The sequence below is a fragment of the Pan troglodytes genome, chromosome 7, assembly GCF_028858775.2.
Source record: "Pan troglodytes isolate AG18354 chromosome 7, NHGRI_mPanTro3-v2.0_pri, whole genome shotgun sequence".
NCBI lineage: Eukaryota > Metazoa > Chordata > Mammalia > Primates > Hominidae > Pan > Pan troglodytes.
In genome coordinates, this window is record NC_072405.2 from 140441179 (window position 1) to 140464169 (window position 22991).

The following is a 22991-nucleotide window of genomic DNA, read 5'->3' on the forward strand; positions in this document are numbered from 1 at the left end:
ATACATAATAGTTATATTTATGAAGTACATGTGAAATTTGATACAAGTGTACAATGTATAATGATCGAATCAGGGAATTGGGGTTTCCATCACCTCAAGCATTTATCATTTCTTTGTGCTAGAACATTTCAATTCCACTCTAGTTATTTTGAAATATATAATAAAAATCATTAACTACAGTCACTCTGCTGTGCTACCTAACACTAGACTGTGTTACTTCTATCTAACTGTATTTTTGTACCTAATAACCAATCCCTCTTTATTCCCTCCTCCCCACTATCCTTCCCAGCCTCTGGTAACCATCATTCTATTCTCTATCTCTATGAGATCAATTTCCTTTTTTAGCTCCCACATGAGACAGAACATGCAATACTTATCTTTCTGTACTTGGCTTATTTCACCTAACATAATGTTGGATCCATTTTGTGGCAAGTGGCATGACTTTGTTTTTTATGGCTGAATAATATTCCATTGTGTATATATACTGTATTTTCTTTATCTACTCAACTGTTGATGGACACTTAGGTTGATTCCGTATCTTGGCTACTGTGAATAGTGCTCCGATGAACATGAGAGTACGGGTTATCTTGTTGATACACTGATTTCTTTTCTTTTAGGTATATACCCAGCACTGGGATTCCTGGATCTTATGGTAGTTCTCTTTTTAGTTTTCTGAGGAGCCTCTATACCATTCTCCATAGCGGTTGTACTAATTTATATTACCACCAACAGCGTATGAGAGTTCCCCTTTCTCTGCATCCTTGCTAGCATCCATTACTGTTTTTTTATAAAAGCCATTTTAGCTGGCGTGAGATGATATTTCACTGAAGTTTTGATTCGCATTCCTCTGATGATTAGTGATGTTGAGCATTTTTTAATAAACCTGTGGGCCATCTGTAGGTCTTCTTTTGAGAAATATATATTCAGATCTTTTGCCCATTTTAAAACTGGATTTTTTTCCCATGAGTTATTTGAGATCCTTATATATTCTGGTTATTAGTCCCTTGTCAGATGGGTAATTTGCAAATATTTTCTCCTATTCTGTGGGTTGTCTCTTCACTTTGTTGATTGTTTCCTTTGTGGTGCAGAAGCTTTTTAACTTCATATGATCCCACTTGCGTTTGCTCATTTTTGCTTTGGTTGTCTGTGCTTTTGAGGTCTTTCTCAAGACATCTTTGCTGAGAGCAATGTGCTGGAGAGTTTCCCCCAAAGTTTTCTTCTGGTAGGTTCACAGTTTCAGGTCTTAGATTTAAGTCTTTAATCCATTTGGATTTGATTTTTGTATATGGTGAGAGATAGGGTCTAGTTTTATTCTTCTAAATATGGATATCCAATTTTCCCAGCACCATTTATTGAAGAGGATATTCTTTCCCCAATGTATGTTCTTGGTGCCTTTGTCAAAAATAAGTTGACTGTGAGCATGTGAATTTATCTCTGGGTTCTCTATTTGGTTCCACTGATTTATGCATTTATTTTTATTTTTATTTTTTGAGACAGAGTCTCACTCTGTCGCCCAGGCTGGAGTGCAGTGGCATGATCTCTGCTCACTGCAATCTCCACCTCTTAGGTTCAAGCGATTCTCCTGTCTCAGCCTCCTGAATAGCTGGGATCACAGGCATGCATCACTACGTCCGGCCAATTCTTGTATTTTTAGTAGAGATGGGGTTTCACCATATTAGTCATGCTGGTCTCAAACTCCTGACCTTGTGATCCACCCTCCTTGGCCTCCCAAAGTGCTGGGATTACAGACGTGAGCCATCGCACCTGGCCTATGCATCTGTTTTTATGCCAGCATCATGCTGGTTTGATTACTACAGCTTAGCAGTATAATTCGAAGTCAGGTAATGTGATGCCTCCAGCTTGTGTATTCTGTCTCCCTCACTAGTACATAACCTCGATGGGGACAGGGACTTTGACTTTTCACAGCTATATCCTTAATGCCTAGATTCCATTAAAAAGATGAGATATTTAGGAAGTGCAAACTATAACCGGGAAATAGTTTTTTTTTTTTTCCACTGCTCTGCGGCAGTGGCCTGAGTCTCCTTGATTTTAAGATGGTACAAAGAGGAATCTACAAAGGAGAAGGAAATGGAGATGGAGATGCTACCCAGCTGCAGAGAAGAATGGCAGGAGGGAACCAAGGGAGGCAGAGTCAGGTGTGAAAGGAGGAACCAAAACAAGGACCGAGAAGAGTTTTTACCTACTTGTCTTCAAGGAGACCCCAAGTAATCTTGGTAAAATCAAGTTTTAGTAGGTGTGGAACCCAAGACTGCAGAGACCTGCAGGAGCAGATTATAGATGGAAAGGTTTGTGGGTCCCCTCACTCAAGAAATGATTTTACTCACACATAAGTGTATTCAACTGTCAGTCTGTCCATCCATCCATCATTAATAAGATATCTACTCTGTGCCACACACTACACTAGAAGCTTGATAGGCAAAGATGAATAAACACTGTTCCTACCTGTGGAGAGCTCATATTCTAGGAACAGAGGCAGTTACTACACAGCCAACTCTACTACGTTATGCTATTATGTATTATGTGTTAGTGGCAGAGGGAGAGAGTGGTGTGAGAAGGACCAACACTGACTTGAAAGGGCTTTGTGCATGACCCTCTTAACCACATCTGTAAAGTAGAATATTATAACCTACTGCAAGCAGCTGTTGTGAGGATGGAATGAATTAATATGTGTAAAAAGTGCTAGCTTACTCCCTGATACCTAGGAAGTGTTGAATACATGTTTATATTTTAAATGCTATGGCATGCTAAATATGGATAAGATAATGAGGGAGCAGAGAGGGGCGGGGAACAGGTTTTCCCCTTTTTGCTCTTAACTTCTTCCTAACCCTTTCCTGTTGTTTTCATCTTAGGCTTCTTGAAATTCTCAGTCATTCTACCTCTTTACTCTCCCTGAACAACAACTAATTTTACACACCGGAAGGTTTCCCAATGTGTGTCACCAGAGGGCTTCTCTGGTGACACACATCTAAGAAACAATCACTTCTTTCTTATTTCAAAGACAAAGGGATTTCTACCAAGACAATTCTGTCTGTGATTTTGCCAACAATCACACACCAACAGACTGGCTGGCATGCCAGAGAGCTATAGTCTGAGAGTCTACATTCTGTGAGGCTCTAAGACACTGGTTCTTGGGGAGTGGGGCAAAAAATAAAAAAAACAAAAAATCTTAGCTGTTATAACTGTCTGTGGCCCTCCAAAGGGCCACAGTATATAACTGATATCAACTATGTCTATTAGCTGTATTAAAATTTCACGGGGGGGAGCGACGGGGGACTATGTCTAAAAAGGCTCTTGGGGAAAAGGAGGAAGGCTTTGGATCATAATGAGGAAAAAAAAGGTTGAGCAACACTAACTGGGTCTGAGACTGAAAAAATGAAGATTAATAGGACTCACCCTCTATTCTACACAGATAGCTGAAATAATTTGCTCTGAGTCCTCAATTTCATTCTTGGAGTACAATTCCCTAGCATCCTCCTATCCTATGGGCCTTAGAAGTTCGGATGGATGGTGGGTAAGTAAGGTTGGGGGGCCTGACCTGCCTTCACTAGCCAAGCCATTGCCTACTTTTCCTCTGTTCACGGAGATCCTTACCTTATTTTTCTTCAAAGCACTTACCATCCCTACCCATTTGTATATATGTTTGTTTCCCTATTTGTTGCTGTCTCCCCAGCCTGGTTGCCAGTTTGAGAGAGGGGTCAATATGCTCACTGCTATATTCCCAGAACACTGCCTAGCACAGAGAGGGTGCTCAAAAAATACTTGCAGAAGAAATGAAATACAGAATCATTTGTGTACAAAGTTCTTCTCTGCAGGGCTATCTATAACTGATGGAAAGTTACGTGCCTATCAATAGGGCACTGGCTAAATAAATTACAGAGTTTCTAAACAACAGCCAAAAAAACGAGAAAGCTCTTTATGCTTCACTTTGAAAATATCTCCAAGATAAATATTTATGTGATAAAAGCAAGGTATAAAACATTACTTACGGTATGCAAGAATTTGGATAACAAGGAGGAAAAAAGGCCAGGCTCACACCTGTAATCCCAGCATTTTGGGAGGCTGAGGCGGGCGAATCACTTGAGGTCAGGAGTTTGAGACCAGCCTGGCCAACAAGATGAAACCCTGCCTCTACTAAAAATACAAAAATTAGCCAGGCATGGTGGCACACATCTATAATCCCAGCTACTTGGGAGGCTGAGACAGGAGAATCGCCTGAACCTGGGAGGTGGAGGTTGCAGTGAGCCAAGACTGTGCCACTGCACTCCAGCCTGGGTGACAGAGCAAGACTCCATCTAAAAAAAAAAACCACAAAAAACAAAAAACAAAAAACAAAACCCAAAAAAACTCTCTGCTTTAATTATTTCTGAAATAATACACAGAAATCTGTTGATACCAATTTCCTCCAGGGTTGGAAACTGGGCAAAGAAATAGGGTGGGAGAGGAGATTTTTGCATTTAAAAAAAATTGTAATACGTAATATATTGTTTATTTAAAAAGTCAAAAATTTAAAACAAAATATGAAAAGACAGTGATTATAAATAACCCCTTTTCAACTCTTTGTTCCAAATTACGGTTTGCATCAATGCCTCAAATCCTTTGTGAAATGAAGCAGCAAATTAAAAAAAAATACATTAATGTTATTAGTACCTTGATCTGAAAGGCTGTATTATAAAATAACAATTAAAGAATTATGAAACTCTGTGGTTAGTACTGAATGGGCAGGTTGTTCCAAACAAAAAGTGCCTCAAATCATGTACTGACCACACGCCAAACACAAACAGTAAATCCTTTTTTTTAAAAAGCAGATATGGGGTCTTCCCTTGTTGGTCAGGCTGGTTTCCAACTCCTGGCCTCATGTGATCTGCCCGCCTCTGCCTCCCAAAGTGCTGGGATTACAGGCGTAAGCAACCATGCTCTGCCACACATAGTAACTTTTTAATGTCATCATTGTGGTTAGGCATGAGGGGAAGATAGAAAACCCCAAGAATTAAGAATTTCTCCGTGGTTATCTACACACATTCTTGAGGGCTGATAAGAAATCATGAACGCAAAACATGTATTATGAATTCAGAATGTTCCCAGTGACTAGTCAATGAAAAGGCTACAGGAAAAATAAAATTTAAATTTACAAAGTCTTTCCAACTAACTTCCCAGGAAAATGTAGGTTAATTAAAAAAACCAGCAACGAAAATTTTAAGTGACAAGTGAATAGTAATTACCTTTGTCATTATAAAGGCACAAAGAAAGGTTAAAGAGAAAGCAAACCAATCTCAAGAGTAGGAAATTTTAGGAAATATTCACTGGGGGGAGCAAAAAAAAAAATCCTTTCTTGGAGATCTCAAAGAAAGGAAAACCTATTCTCTCAGTTATTTTAGGTGATTATTGTCCCACGGAGATGGAGTATATGACTTCACAGTCATGGGATTCTACAAATTTCCTGTGTTTTCACTTTTATAGTTCTTTCAGGAATCCTTTATATTAGCAGTCCCCAACCTTTTTGGCACCAGAGGCTGGTTTTGTGGAAGACAGTTTTTCTACAGATGGCAGGGGTTGGGGGAGCTGTTTTCAGAATGAAACTCTTCCACCTCAGATCACCAGGCATTAGATTCTCATAAAGAGTGTTCAACCTAGGTCCCTCACATTCACAGTTCACAACAGGGTTTGCGCTGCTTTGAGAATCTAATGTCACCGCTGATGTGACAGGAGGTGGAGCTCAGGAGGTAATGCTTGCTCACCCACCGCTCACCTCCTGCTATGCAGCAAGGTTCCTAACAAAGACAATGAGTCAGCAGGGGTTGGGGGCCCCTCCTTTATATGACCTGAGCAAGAGTTTTGCAAACTGATGTGTAACAGTCATCTCCAAGGCACTTACAATACAGCCGATATAATACAATAACAGTATCAGTAAACTTCCTGTATGACCTTCATTATCTTCAATAAATTTTTAAAAAAGCTTTTCAAATCCATTATATAATTATTTCCCATTGATTTTACTAAAATTCTATTGATTACTCTATCTCCATTTACTCAACTTCCAAATCATTTCCTTTCCTTTATTCATTAAGTTGAATTAACATAAGTTCTTTACATGATTCAAGTCTATAAGAAGTTGAAGGGTATGTTTTTGAAAGTGCATTTTTTTCATTTTATTAAGCAAACAACACATTTAAAATCATTTCAGGACGAGGAATGGTGGCTCATGCCTGTAATCCAAGCACTTGGGGGGGCCAAGGTGTGAGAACTGCTTGAGCCCATGAGTTCAAGAACAGCCTGGGGAGTATAGCAAGACCCCACCATCTCTTTAGGAAAAAAAAAAAAAAGATGAGCTGGGCATGATGGCGCATGCCTGTAGTTTCAGCTACTCAGGAGGCTGAGGCAAGGACTGCAAGATTACAGTGAGCTATGATTCTGCCACTGCCTGAGTGATAGAGTGTGACCCTGTCTCTTAAAAAAAAAATTCCAGAATGATATTTAGGTATGGTAAATATTTTTTCTTTCCGCACAAATTGCTTCTAAATTTCTTTCCTCAAAGAAGAGGTATTCCCCCTGCTAGTACATACATCAAGCCTAACCAGAAATTTGGAGTAAATCAAACAGAGGGAGGCCGAGGTCTACCTTTCATTATGCAAAAGGAGCTTAAGGAAGCAAGTAACTGTAATTAATATTAAACTGGACAAAAATAGCCGTTTATTCCTTACAATTGCTTCAACACTGCCAGCAGTATACAAATAGCCCCTGTTATCCCAGTCACTGGAGATGACTTCATAAACAGTTTTCCCTCTGTATATATAAACATACATCTTCTGCTCTGATTTTTAAAATGTCTTTATGCTTTACCACTAAAAGAAATGATCTCACTTATTGTTTACTGATTTATCATCTTTCTTCACTAGAAGGTTTGCTTCTTAAGGGGAGGCCCTGTATCTATTTTGTTTACTAACTGATCAGATCCCAAAGAAGGAATCAAGAAGCAGTTGTAGGTCGGGCACAGTGGCTCACGCCTGTAATCCGAGCACGCTGGAAGGCCAAGGCAGGCGGATCACCTGAGGTCAGGAGTTCGAGACCAGCCTAGCCAGTGTGGTGAAACCCCATCTCTACTAAAAATACAAAAATTAGCCAGGTGTGTTGGCAGGCGCCTGTAATCCCAGCTACTCAGGAGGCTGAAGCAGGAGAATCACTTGAACCTGGGAGGTGGAGGATGCAGTGAGCTGAGATCACGCCACTGTGCTCCAGCCTGGGTGACAAGAGTGAAACTCCATCTCAAAAAAAAAAAAAAAAAAAAAAGTTGTAGGTCACACTGTACTATCATTTCTGGCTTGCCTGAATACTGCCCAACTCAGCTCCAAGCCCCTCTATGGGCCTGCAGGTGGAGTGCCCTTAAGGGAGGGCTCACCCCAACAAGCCACCCTGTCCTGCTGGAGCAGCCAACCGGCAGAAAGACAATCAGTCAGCAGGGCCTCGTTTTTTCTTGCCTCTGACAGAAGAGCAGAGCACAGCTCTACAAATGGTACTTCCAGGACACCTACATGCACACAAGACTGTATTAATTAATGAGGACATAATTTGCTTGCTTTGTCATCTTGCATTAATCTTGACATTCCCTCTCCACTGCCCACTGGTTCTCTCTCTCTCCAGAACTGAAACGGTTTCTCTGAAAGTAAGGCTAATGCAAATCTGCTGACTTGCTCAACACATTGGAAAATCCAATTAAAATAATGAGCCAGCTCCCAGTAGTTAAGTCTGCGATTCCCTGGTATAAATTGGGTATTCTGTCTAGTATATTAACTCCTTCATGCCCTACGGAGTTATAATACCTTGAAGCTATTTAAAACTGGTGCCTCCTGAAGTGGCAGGTCAAAAAATAAAACTAAATAAAAATAAAACTGATGCCTCGTCATTAGGCTGCTTTCCAAGGTACTGTGATACAGAGCAAAGAATCCCAGAGGCATGTGGCCACTCATCACTCCCGGCCTGCGTGAACTGGGAAAACCGTTTAACCTTGCTGGTGTCCCAGCACCTTCCTGAACTAGCCCATGCCAGTGTCAGTGGATCGAGACAGAACTGACACCAACGGGCCAGGTGCAGTGGCACATGTGTAATTCCAGCACTTTGGGAAGCTGAGGCAGGTGGATTGCTTGAGTTCAGGAGTTCGAGACCCGCCTAGGCGACATGGTGAAACCCTCATCTCTACAAAAAAATACAAACATTAGCTGGGCTTGGTAGTGCATGCCTAAACCTCAGCTGCTCACAAGGCTGAGGTGGGAGGATTGCCTGAGCCCAGGAGGTTGAGGCTGCAGTGAGCTGAGATCATGCCATTGCGCTCCAGCCTGGGCAACAGAATGAGACCTTTTGAGACAGAACAGACTGTCTCAAAAGAAAAAAGACAAGAAAAGAAAAGAACTGACACCAATGAAGCTCCACTTTATTCCAGGCCACAGAGGTGGCTCGTTTTACACACAGTCTCATTAGCTGCTCCTGGTAACCCTACAAGGTATTACTAAATAACTTGGCCAAACACATGCAGTTAGCTGAGACGTAGTGGATGCAAATACAGGCAAAATGCCTGACACTACTGTAGGGCAAGTGCCCTGATAGCAGTAACTTAAGCACACCCTTAGAACGACCCTGTGGCAGATGCACCTGAATGTGTGTTCTGAGTTAGGGAATCCCAGGAGTAGTAATCACAGAAATTAGTTCCTTGTCTATGAGAAATGTCCAAGTCCCCGGCCCGAACTGTGGAACACGGGCCATACAGAAGATTGAGGCCCTGAGTTTTGGGTTCCATGAAGGTTGCCAGATGGAAGTCATTAAGGGGAGTGTTAAGTGAAAATCCTATATAAGCTACGTGCTGTTCACTAGTGGGTGAAGTTTTCTTGTTCAGCCTGCTGCCACTGGACTCTCTCCCCTGTATGTAAGCCCCTAATACACCCCATGTCTCATTTGCTGGCTCTGGGTCTTTTCTTCGGCCTCTTGAACCTGGTGCCTTCCCTACTGAGGCTAGGGGTTTGGCACAACAACTACATAATACCCCTTAATCAAATTTAACTAGGTTTATTTTCATAAGATTTTTTTTTTTTTTTTTTTTTGAGACAGAGTCTTACTCTGTCATCCAGGCTGGAGTGCAGCCTTGCTCACTGCAACCTCTGCCTCCTGGGTTCAAGCGATTCTCCTGTTTCAGCCTCCTGAGTAGCTGGGACTACAGGCACCTGCCACCACACCCAGCTGATTTCTGTATTTTTAGTAGAGACAGGGTTTCGTCATGTTGAATCATAAGATTCTTTACACTTGAAAAGCTCAGCAGTAGTGGTGAAAAAATGATAATGAGCTGGCATTTCAGGTACTTTTAAGGCTGGGATGGGGAGCTCCAAAATTTCCTTTTTATTGCACCACATTCTCTCCATCTCACAGTTCCTGCCTCCCTTCCTCGTCTGCAAGGCAGTCTCCATAAACTGTAAGATAATGCAGCCCATTATACTGTGTTCTAATCTAGGCAGAACAGCGTGAATTTTATTTAAATGACAGAGGGTACTGTATCTACCATATATTATCTAAAGATATTGCTCACAACACCTCTGTAAGATGGGTCTTAGTCTCACTAGGTTAACGAGGAAACAGGCTTAGAGAGGTTAAGTAACTCGCCCAAGGTCAAACAGTGAGTAAAGCAGATGATCAGGTTATTAATTAAGGTTTTTACTGACTCCAAAGGCCACTCTCATTTCCTCTGTGCTCTGCTGTTACAGCGATCTTTTTAAGTAATTACCAGATTATATCACTCTCCTGCTTAAAACCCATCATTGGCTTCCCACTGAACTACACTCATATCCAAGCTCCCAATTTAGCTCTGGCCCTGCCAACCTGTTTTGAGTCCCTCTACCCATTCTCACTGCACTACAACTCCTTTTGGCTTCTCAATCCACAGAGATCTCTCCCACTTTGCACGTGCTTTACTCTGTCTGGAACACTCTTCCTCTGTCTCCATGTCACTTTCTCAGTGAGGCCTTGACCATTCTAAATAATAAATAAGTCCCTTCTCCCTAACCTCCTGTTACTCTGGACCAGTGGCAGAATAGGCTCACTTTCACAGAGTACTGCACTTTACAATTATCCGTGTGTTCCTTTACTGTCTAGAGCAAAGCTTCTTGGAGGCAGAGGCTATGACTGCTTTGCCCACCATTGAGCTACATCAAACTCCTAGAGCAAAGTGTTGACTTGTTCTATACACTAAATAAAAATGCTTACTGATTAAGTAAATGGATGAATGAATTCCTCTCCAAATCAGAAGAGCTGCTCTGAAACATCAAGTGTTATAGAACCTGAACCAGTTTTGGTCTTCCTGGAGTGCTCAGCACCAGAATGGGGGAAGGGGCAAGATTCAGGAGAGGGACAGAAGAGTTAGAACTGCTCCCAGGATATGGTTGGGAGTGACAAACCAAGGGTACCCCTCCCATCCTGCAGCTGTTAGGCTTTGTCTGGCAAGAAGAGAAGAAAGAATGAAGGTCAGGAGACCTGTTCTAGACTTGAACCTGTCTCCAACCAGCTGTGGATGTTTAGGCAGGTCACTTTTTGTTTCTGGCATCAATAAAGTGTGAGGTCTCTAAAAAGACCTCTAAGGTACCTTCCAGTTGTAACACTCTTACAGCTTAAAATGAGCTACTGAGATACAACTGAATAAAGCAGAAAAAATTCCACCTCAAATGGGTGAGAACTATAGGGAGATGCTCAAACTGCCTCAGAGACAGGGCAGCCCTGGTCCCCAACTCAACAAAGTAACAAAAACAAACAAACAAACAAACAGTTCTGTGGTAAAGCCGGAGAGTTAGAAAAGTCCATTCATAATTCTTATAACAATTCTCAATTTTTTAGTATAGTCCATCCACAATGTTCACTATGAAACTTCTGGCACAGTATAAACATAACCTTTTGAAAAAGTCTGAAATATTTCAACAAAGTGAGCATCTTAATTTGATCAGAGCAAGGCACCAACTATGACCTACTAGGGCCTTGGGCTACTGGCAGTTTTCCCTCACTTCTTGACTCTTAAATGACAGGGAAGGAGGAGAAGCAAAAGCATTACAAACTGAATTAATGGAGTAATGACAATCAGTAACTAAATAATATATAATCATGAGATGTGTAGAGATTTCAAACTATTACATTTTGGACAGTGGTAAATGGAAACAATAGAAATATTCAAAACAGGAAGTTGGGTAAATAAATTATACTGCAAATATAAGATGGGCATTCTATACAGTTTTTAGAATGTGCCTCTTGGTGGGAAGTGCCTCTGGGTTCTGCAGACCCCTCTTCGGAGACTGCCAGGGGTAACGGGGGAGAGGATCCTTTCTCCAAACCCTGCCCAAACAAGCCTTGATTTAAGAGGTTGTATGGCTTCCAACTAAGCAAAGGTTCTTAGGCTGCAGTATTTTACAAAACAGGAAAACATTTTCAAAATGTTATCGGTGGAAAACCACAGTATAAAATAGTACTGCAGTATGAACCCAATGTTAAAAAAATTATATGACTTTAAAAATACGAGAAAAAAGATGTTTAAACAGCAAAAAGTTTAGAAAGACAGAGGGTGTACACACAAACACACACACACACACACTCCATAACAGATAAGATTACTGTTGATTTTTATTTTAGTCTTTTTCTCCCTACATTTTCTGAGTTTTCAACAATGAAGTGGTATTATTTTTGTACGTACAAAGTTATTAAAAAGAAACATGACGCAAAATCACAAGAGGGTGATATAATTAACCAGTAGCCTATTTCTCATTCAACTTGTTCTTTATTCAGTGATAAAGATGTAAATCAGATGTCATGTATAAAAGTAAAAACAATTAATATAAAAGTGAATCTGGAGAGAAAAACAGTTGCAGCTTCTCCGTAACACTAGGAAATTCTGGATCTCTGTCCAGAATGACAATCCTTCCTAGTGGTTCTCAAAAGTGTGGTCCTCAAATCAGTAGTGTCAATATCACCTGGAAACTTGTTGGTTATGAAATCCCAGACCTAATTAATCAGAAACTCCAAGAGTGGGTCCCAGCAACCTAAGTTTTAACAAGCTCTCAAGGTGAAATGGATGCAAGATCAAGTGTGAGAACCACTGCCTTAGACTAAAGGCTGTCCAAGTGGAAGAAAAACCAAAGTTGCTTTAGAGAAGGAAAGACTTACAGCCAGAGAGCAGAAATCACTTGCCTGTGGTCTAAGGCATAATTACAATGAAGAACAGAGGTACTGCTCTGGAAGATCTGGGAAAGGCCCAAGGAAAAATGCAAAACAAATTACACCATGTGCTAAAGGCATTCGGGACTGACAAGACTGAATTTACGCATAAAGTACATTTTACTGGAAATGCTAGAAAGAAAAATGGGTAGGTCTAAGAGTACCAGGGAATATGAGAATTCCTTAACTTAAAATAATGCAATTATATTTTATCTAATTCAATTTAGTAAATGGTGGGTTAGATTTAACATCATCTCCTACATCAAGTGAAAATGAAAGTACCATTTCCCTGTGCATTATCTGCAGCATCTGATTTCATTTGACGATAATTATATGGAAAGGGGAAGTAGCTAGGATTTATAAGACCAAGACAAAGGAGAAAGTAAAAAAAGGAGGGGGTGTGCTATATGGCTAGGCCTTGGTTTGAGAAAGATATCCCTATCCTAAGGATTTCTTTGTTGTACTTAAAATGATAATCAGTTAGTTCATGATCAACTTTCAGACCTTTAATTTCATTTCCACGCATGGCATCTACAATTTGTTCTTTTTCCCTAGAATAAAACCACACTGTAACATCGAATCACATTTTCCTTGCTTTCACTCAACATCTTTATCACAGATTATGATAAATGTTTTGCAATATCTTTTACTCAGGACGCACCTTCTTAACACAATTTAAAAAATTCAACAAACATATGCAAGCACACAGGGCTTACCACGTACTAGGGTGACATAGTAATGTCTCATAGTAGACATTATTGTCTTCATTTAACTGACAGGAGGTCAAAGCCATCTCTGCTCCCTTTGCTTGGAAAGCCCTGCCCTGTCTGCTTGGTCTACATCTTCATGTTTTAAGACTTATTTCACTTAATCCTCATTAAATTTTTCAGAAGTCAAAGAATCCACCTAAATGGTAACTGTGATAGGCAGTTGTTTGATATATTTCAAAGCTTCCCTTGCAGAAAAGGAATCTTCTTAGATATTACATTTGTGATGCCAACTGCCGCCAGGAAACCCCACTTGTGGGAAACCAAAAGCACAATGTTTTAAAAGTCTGGTCCTATACCTTTGTCCATCTTTCCTTGTAAAATTAAGTAGTGCTTTAGGGTAAACTATTAAAATATTATGTATAAGCAATCTCTCACATAGAAAATGACAGTCTTAGCACAGATTCTGGAACAGAGTAGGCACTTGGTAACTGCTGGCAGAGATAAGAACACACTTCATAGGAAGTTTCTTTCTTACTACTGAAGTATAGACTTTCACCTCACCCTTTCAAGTATATCAACCATTGCTTAATATTATTTAATGTTTCTACTTATGAAAACAGTCTCTGCTAGCTTAAGAGAACAGCGTTTCATGAATATCTCTTGATAATTTACAGCTCAGATAAAGGGTACCTCCTCTGTAAAGCCTTCTTAGATACTCTTGCTTTCTAGAGGAATGAATGAGTGAATGAATGAATCTGCCTCAGGTGACCTAGCTTGGGAGGTGGTGGAGCAGAGATAGAACTCAATTATATCCAACTTCAAAGTCAAGCTATTTCTGCCAATTTTCTGAATTTTCAGTTGCTTAACATATCTGTGGCAATATGTCAATGAAAAGATCCACTCATTTTTACTGAAAGATGTAGTCAGATACTAGTTCAAGACTGCATCAGCGGGCCATTTCTTCATGTTTAACCCTAAGGGGTTACCATACAGTATAATCTAAAATGAAAAGAAAAGGGGAAGTGGCAACCAGCTTAAAAACAATGAGAAATTACATACCGAAATATAAATTAGAAATAAATTGTTGGAGGGCAGAAGTGAATTTGAATTTAAAAAAACCACACACAACAACAAATGAAATGGATCACCTGGTCCAGCAAAACAACTAAATCAGCATTTTCTGAAGTGGTTCCATGAAAAGTCAATGTTTCTTATACAACAACAAAGTCCGTGCTCAAATAAATTAGAAAGCACTGCATTGGACAAGTTTCTTTATACTCTTGCTCCCAGGCAAGAAGACGCCAGATGCACTGGACACAGTATGGCCACTGTGTACGGCTGTGCAGGGTGTACATGGCTCAAAGCACCCACCTGGCTTGTACAAGGGAAGCCTGAAGTCCAGCCATGCTCCCCTCACTAACCCGTGTTTCCCGGTGCTGGCTAACATCAGCCCTGAAAAAGCACCAGGCTGGGCTGTAGGACCTCCCAACAGTCCAGATCTGGAGTGGTAGCCTTGTCTGAGGGCCATGGTATGTGGAGGTGAGGAGAGACTCAGGCAACATTGTGCAGAGGAATCCAAAGTCAGCTCAAGACAGAACATTTAATCTGAATCGGCTAGGAAGAGTGGGAGATCCAGATAAAAGGTTATGCCTGGGATGGAAAATGGGAAATCAAGGAATAGTGGAAGGGAATGTGGAGTGGAAAGAAGTGGAAGAAGTGAATGTGGGGCAGAGTTTGACAGAATTTTCTGTTAAGAAAGGAAAAGAGAAAAAGACTTGCATTTGCTGTTTGCAATGTACTTCCAGATCTGGGCCTAAAGAAAGAGCTCTGGAGGCTTCTGGGACAAAGATCATGCAGACAGAAGGCTGTTAATTCTCTCCAATCAGTGTTTGCCTTATCTTTGTAACATCATTGTCTATGTTTTAATTGCTGTTTTTTAAATCAATACAACTTTTAACTTAAATTAATTTAAAAGTAAATTTTATATTATGTCCAAAACAGGATGTCCATATCTTTTGCGAGGAGGTACAGCATACTCTAGAGCACGGGTCCCCAGTCCCCAGGCCACGAACCGGTACAGGTCTGTGGCCTGTTAGGAACCAGGCCACACAGCAGGAGTGAGTGGCGGGCTATTGAGCGAAGCTGAGTTCCGCCTCCTGTTAGATCAAGGGCAGCATCAGATTCTCATAGGAGAGGGAACCCTACTGTGAACTGCATATGCAAGGGATCTAGGTTGCACGCTACTTATGAGAATCTAATGATAAATGTAATGTGCTCAAATCATCCCGAAACCATCCTCCCGGCTACCCCCTTGTATGTGGAAAAACTGTCATCCACAAAACTGGTCCCTGGTGCCAAAAAGGTTGGGGACCGATGCCCTAGAGCAGACCACCTGGGTTTGAATGCTGAATCTGAGATCTACTTAATGCTCTGTGACTCAGTTTTGTGAGCTCTTAAATAAGGGTAACTATGGTTACTACCTGGTAGGGCTGCTGTGAGGAGTAAATGAGGCTACATACAGATGAGGCAGAGGATAATGCTCACCAAATACTCCCCTTTCCAGGTCTCCTGCAGCTCCTGCTCCCTCCCATTTCCAGGTCTCCTGCAGCTAGGTAGGTGGGGCCAAGATCACAGTTCAAACCAATGAACTACAACACCTAGGAAAGCTGTGAAAAGTAGGCATACGCTTCTCTAGTCTCTCTCTTCCCCTGTAGAGAAGGGGGAGCTTCCATGCGTCTAAGTCTCTGAGTTGCTGTTGCTAAGCAGAACAGATCCCTTCAGTAGACATGTCACACGAGAAGAAAATAAACCATGTTAAGCCATGGAGATTTGGGGGTTCCTGTATTACTGCAGTATATCCTAGCCTATCTTAACCAATAAAACATGTAAAGTACTCAAAGTGCCAGTGCCTGGCATACAGTCACCACAGTATAAAGACAAGCTCTTGTTATCAGAATTACTTGTATAGCAAAAGTTAACCATAAAAATAAAAATAATGAAAACTTCACCTGCCTTAAGGCTGTGAGGGTGAGACCAGCTCTTTTATCAAAGAGATATTGATTAGCAAAATGTTAGAGACAGCATAAAGCATTCCAGTACCAATCATTCTTAAAGTTCAATCTTTTCTTATGGTCAATGAAACTTTGCTCCAATAAGCGATGGTTTTTCTTCTCCCTTCTCCACTCTCCCTTTTCCTTCTTCCTTCCTCTCACATAGAACCAAAACTCTACACCAAATGTAAGTGAAATAATACTAGACAATCACGTACACATATCGCGTGCATACACCCTTTAGACAAGTGCTATGAACAACATGCAAAAGCCACAAGCTGAAAATGCAATCCTATTTAAAATGTATTATTTGAAATCCTACCTTGAAACACTGAATGTGAATCCTTATAAGAAAAAAAACAAACAAACAAAAGAAAAACCATATTCAAATTCAGCCTGAGGTATATATACACTAGGATACCTGTTTATTGGATGTATTTAAGACAAGGTATACCTGTATTGACAAACAGAAAATTCAAATAATCAGTTATGGTCCAGATATACAATGAAACAGTATGCAGCCTGTTAAAGCAAATTTGCACATATATATAAAATACACGGTTTCTTTTTTCTTTTTTCTTTTTTTTAGCTTAAACTCACTTAATAGCAAAACCTGTTCTGACTCCATTTGGTTGGTAATCTCTTGACTAGACTTGAGGTGGGGCACCTAATAGTCTTTATATATCAGACTTCATGTGAATATTCAAGTTTCACTGCAGACACAAAACTGTGTTTAATTATAAGCATCTTCCCAAGAAGTCACTAGGGGGTGTGCTGCATAATATAAGGCATGTATACCCTGTCACCCTTCTGAAATCGGTAAAACTCTGAATTTTGAAACAAATCTAACCCCAAGGATTTTGGACCTGAATGAGATATATACCTATACCTGCAGATATCTATGCAAATCAGCAGTATCTCTGTGTACAAATCCATAAAATTGTTTCAAATACTACTCTTAAATATTAACAGAAGCTAGAATTATAATTTTTATTTTAAAATTTTCCATATATCTCAAATTTTTATAATAAATATGTATGATTTTTTAAATAGAAGGAGTTGAAAATAAACCTTTCCCTCTTACCCACCCACCAACCCACATGGATAGATCACATTTCACAAAATGTCCCACAGTATTAATTGGTAGTGAGGCAGTGAGGCATGTCAGGAAATAAGGGGATACCTGGTAGATCAAACGCTGAAAACTGCCAATGATTGATGACCATTTTTTTAAAAGATAAGGTTTTAAAAATGCATTATATGGTTCAGGGCACCCAGAAGCTACCAATTTTACCATTAGGCACATCCATGCTCTCCATACTTTTTAACATTTCAAAGAAGAACTTGAGAAATAATCTGCTGGCTACAAATCTAGATCCAACCTGTACATTATCAGATATTCTTATTTGAGGGGAAAGAAAAGAAGAAAAAAAAAAAAAAACAAACTTTAACACAAACCACAATACCCTACAGTCAGAGATTGCAAACAGGAAATGCTATGCAGATGGAGAAATCTTTGCTTCAACAGCTCTGAGGCAATAACTGCCCTCCAACTGTTTAATGAGACTCAAGCTCTTATGCAAGCTATAGAATTGTCCAAAGGCCTCCGGAGAGAAGAAACCAGATGCATGGTGAGTCCTGGCTGACCTAGAATACTTCCGAGTGACTCCCACTATTTAAAAAATAATTTATATACATTTTCTAAAACCATTGCTGCCTTGGGACTTTCAAAGGGTATGGCATTTAAATGGTTTTCCTCTGTCCATTGAGAATCTATTTCAATCCACCAGTTATTCCTTTCCTGACCCATTTTGCGGTTTTGGTATTAAATGGATGCAATTCTCTGCTGACTCCTTAACTTCTTTGCTAGGATCACAGGAATGATGCCTGATGCCAGGAGTAGAGCAGACCCAGCATTGCTTAGCAAGTAATGATTTTATTGGTTTCCTTTTCATGGTTAAAAAAAAAAGGTTGAACATAATTTTTCAGTACTATACATTTAATCAAACATATAACAAAACCACTTAGAAACAGCTAAAACTCAAGAGCATTCTGCTTCCTTTTTCTTCTTTTAAACAAGAAAGCTGCATTGCAAAGAAAGTCTTTATTATTAATACACTAACTACTAAGGGACACTCAAAGTGGAAGGAATGGAATCTATAAAGGCATGGAAGCGTGAAATGGTATATATTCCATGAACAACAAATCGTTTGTTATGTCTGGAGTTGGCTTTGATTAGGAAGGCATCTTTAATGAGAGGAAGGATAAGTTTAGAGAGATTGCAAGGCAACTAAATAAATATTTAAAAAATGTTTTTAAAAATGTCATCATCTGTTAAGTACATGGTACGAACTGAATGCTTTCATAGGTATTTCACATAAATTATTTCTAAAAATGCCACCAGAATGGAAACTCCAAGAGGATACGGCCCTTGCCTGTGTTCTTCTTACTGCTGCATCCCTACAGCCTACCCACAGTGCTTATGTAGAACCCTAATAAGTAACAGAATGAATCATAAATGAACACAAGGAGGGATTACTAAACCCTTTTTACAAAAATGAAGAAACCAAGACTCAAAGAACTCAACAAGCCCACACAAGTAAGATGCTGAGTATTTTTATACAGGCCTCATTAAAAATCAAAACCCATGCACTTGTAAGTATGCCACAAATATAGTAAAAACAACAGCAATAGAATAGATCTTGTCCACATTTCTCTGGCTTCTCACCACTAAGAGGCAGCATTCCCTAGATATATTCAATCATGACAACTAGACTCACTTCTGGGAGGAAATAGCTAATCATTCCTACTTTTGTGGAATAGCGACCACATATAGGACTTCAATTAGAGGAAGAAATTAGAAAACCTATTAAAGTGCGAAGGAAGCAGGACTGAGGACTGCAGATCAGTTGGCTCAAAGAGTATCAGGAAGTGAGTTTGATTTGTGTTCTGCACATTTGTTTTATGCTGAAATTTTTATGTAACAATGTATACTAAACACTTTCCCCCACTTTCTCTCCTTGATAATAATTTGATAGGTTATACTTTTATTTAAACTTATTTTTATAGACTCACCAAAAAATTGTAAAACTAGTAGAGAGGTCCCTTGTACCCATCAACCAGCTTCCCCCAATAGTAACATCTTATATATGTTAAACAGTACATTATCAAAACGAAAAAACAGACACTGGTGCAAGACAACTAGGTCACAGACTTTACTAGAATTCCCCCCATTTTTGCATGCATTCATTGTTTTGGTATGTCTTTGTGTATAGTTCTATGGCATTTTGTCACATGTATAGATAACTACAACGATCACCACCACCAAGTTATCAAACTGTTCCATCAATACAAAGCAACTCCCTCAGGTTACACTGCTGCTCCCTTTCCTAACCGCTGGTAACTACTGATCTGCTCTCCATCTTTGTAATTTTGGATGACTTTGACTTTAGTCATAAAAATACACAGATGGCAAGGTTATCTTATTTAAAGTCACTCTTTTAGGGAACTTTTTTTTTTCACTTTAAGGCAATAAAAGCTTACAGGGGTATAAAGAACATGGATGTAAAAGACAAAAGATCTTGCACGAACTTGGGTCATCTTCGATCATCTTCCTGCCCCAGTAGTTGGATTGCCATTCCGCAGATGTCACCGCATTGGCTCTCACAACTAGAAGGGGATGAGGCTGCAATGAGGATGAAGGCTGATCTGCCAATGATGAGGAATTCATTACATGGGGCTCTCGGATAAGTCATATTCTTTTGAACTTCTGAATCTATGACTTGACTCAACTTGGGAAAGTGTGTCTGCTCTAGTTCCAGTACTACATGAAATCTAGCAAATTCAAAATTGCTTAGAACATGTCATTTCATCTATTTGCCATCCCCCTAAAAAAAAGGAGGTACAGACAAAAGGACTAGAAAGATAAACTCCAAATGTCAATTATAGTTATCTTTGATTAGGGGGAATATGAAAGAGAAATTGCAATTCCCCTGTAGGCATGTGTTCTTTTTATAATACAAAGTCCCCTATAGTGGCTATTAATACCATAGTAATACTAATATTAATGCAGCCTATTAATACTATAATAATCCAGTGTGTACAAAGGACTTTGCAGGTTACAATATTTTTCACATGAATGGTATGATTTGATCTCTACACAACCAATAAAGTATGCAGAAAAAGTACTTTCCCCATTCTACTAGTGAGGAAATTTACGTCTGTAAGTTAGGCAACATTAACCTACTTAATGGTAGGGTTGGAATCATAACAAAGCCTTCAATTTCTGACACCAGTGGTTCTCAAAGTATGGCGCCTAGGCCCCTAGAGGTTCCCAAGGTCCAAACTATTTTCACAATAATACTGAGAGGTTATCTGAATCTTTCACTGTGTTGACATTTGCACTGACAGTGTAAAAGCAACAGTGAGTAAAACAGCTGTTGTCTTAAGCATAAATCAAGGCACTGCTACAAACTAAAGTTACTGTATTCTTCACGGTCTTGCTCTTACAGTAAAAAAAAAAAAAAAAGAAAGGCTATTTTCATTTAAGAATGCCCATAATGAAAAAGTAAAAATGGATTTTTATCACATCTTGACCCTCAAATGCATCTTTTCAATGTTCTGTTTGATGAAATAGGAAGTATGCATAAAGCCCTTTTTAGGCATACCAAAATATGATGGTTGTTTTGAGGAAAAGCACTTATGTAATTTTTTGAGTTGCAAGTTGAACTAACTGGCTTTGTTTTTTTAGTGGAACACCTTTTTTTTTTTTTGAAAGAAAGACTAGCAAACTATGGTTATTCAGACTCCAGTATTTGCCAAACATTTTCTTGAAAATGAATGAAGTGAGCTTATCACCTCGAGGTAAACAACTGATAGCATTTATTGCTAATGATAAAAACAGAGCTTTCAGTGGAAGCTAAAATTTTGGAAAACTTGAATTTGCCACCATGAGCTGACAGTTTCCAAATAATGTTCATTTGCATGGTTTCAGATTCACACCGTTAATAACATTTAAGGAAGGACTACTTATGAAGTTTTTATGTAGTATCAAAGATTACCTGAAACGGCTCTTAAAATACTCTTCTCTTTTCCCAATACAGATCTGTATGAGGCCTTATTTCCCATCTACCTCAACTAAAACAATAAATTGCAACAAAATGAATACAGAAGTAGACATGAAAATATAGCTACCGTCTATTAAGTTGGCTTTAAAGGGATTTACAAAAATGTTAAACAATGCCACCCTTCTAATGTTTTTTGGTTTGAGAAAATAGTTATTTTTCCATAAAAATAGATTTTTAAAGTGGGTTTATTATTTTAAAATACATAATACACATGAAAAACGTCTCAGTTTTAATTTCTAAGACAGTAAATATGAATAGAAGTAGTCCACATAAATAGAAACCACATAGTGTCCTTAGTCATTTTTAAGACTGAGGTCCTAAAACCAAAAAGGTTGAGAACTACCATCTAACACTCTCACTCTTTCCAATATGCTATAACTCACCAATGAGAGAAATCAAAGGACAAAAACAACCAAGAAAGTACCTTGCACGCTAAACACACACATTAGTTTAATTACCACCAGGACAGGCCCTGGTCATTTTGTCAGGTGGGCCTTTACCATCCACATAATCCATCAAGGCAATGTAATTCGTGGGGCAGCATCACTGAAACAAGGCATAATCTGTAGCCACAGGGCTTGAGCTCAATCCCTAATTGCACCATTTTGCAGGTATATATTTTTTGAAGATTTGGTGCATCTATCTCTAAAATGGGATATGACTGATAGCTGTCTTTACACGGAGTTACCTTAAAAATAAAATGAGAAGATGTAAATAACAATTAAGGTTTGTATTTGTGAAACAAATTTTTTGTCAGGTATTATGCTTAGTGACTTGCTTCTCTGACCTCAATGAAACCCTGCCACTACCAAGAAACAGTCACTCTTATTTATTTTTAGAGACAAGGAAACTAGCATTAGAAAAGTTAAGTGAATTGCCAAAGGCTATAAAGCTGGTGAGGTGGAAACTAGGATTCCAGGTGTGATTGGGACCAAAACCCATGATCCTCCAACCACCTATGCTTCATAGCCTCTCGAATCCTATGTTACGAGGTAGAAAAACTTTTTATAGGAACAATTTTCTATAATTTGGAGGAGGAGGGAGTAAGAAAAGCAAGTTACTTTAAAACTGACTTGGTGCATCAACTGCGGTATGGGCTCACAGAGTAATCAGCTATAACTGCAATCCTTTTTGCAGTCCTCAGACGTATGGTTAATTAAAAACAGCCTCAGCCCTATGCACTGTTAATGCCAACATCTTTGTAGGTAGCCCTTGGGAGTTTTCACATAACATCTCACTTGATCATACTTTCTATAATCACAGACAGTTCAGAAAAAGGAAAAAAACCCCAAGCATCTCAATGATGGTTGAGATAGTTACCATCATTTAGTGCACTGATATTTTTTAAGACCACTGCCCCAGAAACTGATAAACACAATACACCTGCAATAGTGATTTCTTACATCGAACAAATAACAAATGTTTTTCTCATCTAGAGTTAGTCAAAAGCTGAAAGCTAGTATGAGACCTGGCCCGCAAATCTATCCTTTCCTTTTTCTCCATAAAAATAAGTAATGATTTAGTATAAACTATTAAAATACTCTTCAAAGGCAATACTTAATTAGAAAATGACATTTTTTAGTATTTAGCATAGACCTTCGAACATAATAGACTTTTGGGACTTGCTGGTTGAACTGGGAATACAATTTACAAAGTCTATAAAGTACCAAAGCACCTTCTCTTTAATTTCTACTGTATCAGTTTGCTTAACGTTTCTGGCCTTCACTAGCCTAAGAGGAAGAGGATTTTTGGGAATCTTCTGAGAAGTATGGGTTCCCACGGGGGTACTCCTGAGCCCCAGGAGGGTGTTGAGTGCTGCTCAGCTGGGGGCTGCAGGTGCTGCACGAAGATCCAGA

At 39.4% G+C, this 22991-nt stretch overlaps 1 protein-coding gene across 12 annotated transcripts in view; it reads right to left on the bottom strand.

The window, feature by feature from the left end:
* The window catches only part of ASAP1 (ArfGAP with SH3 domain, ankyrin repeat and PH domain 1), a 391937-nt gene that overhangs the window by 136696 nt on the left and 232250 nt on the right, over positions 1–22991 (bottom strand). The window lies entirely within an intron of this gene.